The 2,500-nt window shown below is 43.4% G+C and overlaps 1 protein-coding gene across 2 annotated transcripts in view; it reads left to right on the top strand.

Moving 5' to 3' along the window:
* Positions 1-2,500, top strand: part of LOC135089181 (RING finger protein nhl-1-like) — a 55,303-nt gene that overhangs the window by 14,602 nt on the left and 38,201 nt on the right. For both annotated transcript variants that reach the window (XR_010261410.1, XM_063984497.1), the window contains exon 2: positions 573-669. The gene's annotated coding sequence lies outside the window, so the exon portion shown is untranslated. The remainder of the gene's footprint in view (positions 1-572; positions 670-2,500) is intronic.

The following is a 2,500-nucleotide window of genomic DNA, read 5'->3' as shown; positions in this document are numbered from 1 at the left end:
TACTTCTAATTTCTGTGAACTGAAAAATTATTGTAACTTTTTTCTTTCATGTATCTCGACAAAACTGTGTGTGTGTGTGTGTGTGTGTGTGTGTGTGTGTGTGTGTGTGTCCAAGGCAAACTCAGTAAACACAACATTTTTCACCAGAACACCAAAAACCGTGACCCACAAACAGGACCAAGTTAACAAGTATGAGGAGCCAATTGGCAGGAGATGAGAGAGAGAGAGAGAGAGAGAGAGAGAGAGAGAGAGAGAGAGAGAGAGAGAGAGAGAGAGAGAGAGAGAAAGAGAGAGAGAGAACTAATCTTCGGTATAGATTTATTTCCGTTGCTTTGTATTATGTATACTTAATAAATTTTACTCACGGTTATTTCCTTTGATTTCTGGACACACACACACACACACACACACACACACACACACACACACACACACACACACACACATCCTCTCTCTCTCTCTCTCTCTCTCTCTCTCTCTCTCTCTCTCTCTCTCTCTCTCTCTCTCTCTCTCTCTCTCTCTCTCTTTCACTGCCACAGTAACTCGTCCACTCACTCTCACGTTCTCCGCAGGTAGCCCCCAGATGGAGTAACTACCCCGCCTGGACCCCCGCTGGCCAGGGCGGGGGTCCAGGGCTTATGGTCTTCGTCTCCTCCACATCCCCGCCCGGTAAGTGAAGCCTCCTCGTACAGGTATCCTCGTGCATGTATTTCTGCACCTGTCTGCACGTCACCCTATTCCGTGTGTGAGGTGCAGTCAGGGTAATCAATGCCTCATGTGTCTTGCCAATGCCCAGGTGGAGCGTCGGGGTATCTATATTTCTAAAGAGAGTGTATTTTCGTCACGGTCTTTCAGCTTCCGTGCCGGAATTTGGATAAAATTAATACATTTCAGCTAAGAGTGATCGATATCCTGCGCTGAAAAATAATAATATGCTCAATACTCAGACTCTCGAAAGTCACCAGCGTGTCTGGCACAGATTTTCTTTTTTCCTCCTGTGTTCCAAAAAATGCGTTTTCAGTATCAGTTTCAAAACATTTCAAGCAGTACTTAAGAACATAAGAACACAAAAAAATAAAGGAAGCTGCAAGAAGTCATCAGGCCTACACGTGACAATCCCTGTATGAAGCATACCTACCTATTTCCATCTATCATCCCTATCCATAAATTTGTTTAATCCTCTTTTAAAGTTCCCTAATGACTCAGCACTAACAACCTAATTACAAACTACACTCCATTCATCTGATACGCTATCTGATATGAACCAATACCTTCCTATCTTTTCTTCATATTTCTTGTTCTATCCTGATTGTATCTTGAGAATTTTGCCTACTGCTTACATACCATGTACTGCATAGGAATGGTACTTCTTCTGTGCTCTCTCTCTCTCTCTCTCTCTCTCTCTCTCTCTCTCTCTCTCTCTCTCTCTCTCTCTCTCTCTCTCTCTCTCTCTCCACACACACACACACACACACACACACACACACACAGAAACCAGGGAGACAAGCTAAGAAAAAAAACTATTATTAAAGCAAATAAAAAAAAAGACCGTCTATGATGTCGTTCCCGAAACAGAACAAAAAAGTCTTCATGTTCCTATTTTCAACCAGTTCAAGTCATTGGCGGGAAATACACGAGCAGCAAGAAAATTTCAGAGTTTACCAATAAAAGGGCTGAAAGAGCGAAGATATTGCTTGACTTTTGCATTAATAAGGTGGACATAATAATGGTGAGGGTAAGTAAAAAGTCTTGTGCAGAGAGGCTTTGGAAGGGGAGGCATACAGTTAGTAAGTTCAAGATAAGCAATAACCTTGGAAATGACGGTAGAGGACAATAAGCGATGCAACATTACAGCGTTGAGTGAGAGAATCAGGATAGTCTGTCACAAGGAAGGAGTCGATAAAGCGAAAAACTTTTGATTCTATCCTGTTTACATGGTCTGTGTGAGTTGCACTGCGCCATATGTGGGAGCAGCACTCCATACATGGGTGGATAACCATCCCGTCTACTACCCTCAGTTTCCTTCTCTATTCTACTCTTGCTCAGAATCAGACTGAAAGCGTGATGAAAACAGTGGTCTGTCACTGAGCGTGTTGTCGGCGGCCAAATAACAGCTAAGAGAGAGAGAGAGAGAGACAGAGAGAGAGAGAGAGAGAGAGAGAGAGAGAGAGAGAGAGAGAGAGAGAGAGAGAGAGAGAGAGAGAGAGAGAGAGAGAGAGAGAGAGAGAGCCAGCCTTGGTCTCTTCACCAAAAAATATAGATGCTAATTGTGTCAATTTGTTTCTTTATCTATTCTTTACACTTGACTTGGTTCTCTAACTTTACTCCACACACCTGCTGCCAGGGTGGTGGAGAAAGAAGAAACGTAGGAGGAGGAGGAGGAGAAGGAGGAGGAAGAGGAGGAGGAAGACAATGACGACGAGGACGTGGAGGAGGAGAAGGAGGAGGGGCGAGAAAAGAAGACAGTGTTTTAATATTAGTAAAACTATCTAGATTGATC

The sequence above is a fragment of the Scylla paramamosain genome, chromosome 32 (assembly GCF_035594125.1).
Source record: "Scylla paramamosain isolate STU-SP2022 chromosome 32, ASM3559412v1, whole genome shotgun sequence".
Lineage (NCBI taxonomy): Eukaryota > Metazoa > Arthropoda > Malacostraca > Decapoda > Portunidae > Scylla > Scylla paramamosain.
The sequence above is the reverse complement of the archived record's forward strand: the minus strand, read 5'-3'. Positions and strand labels throughout refer to the sequence as shown.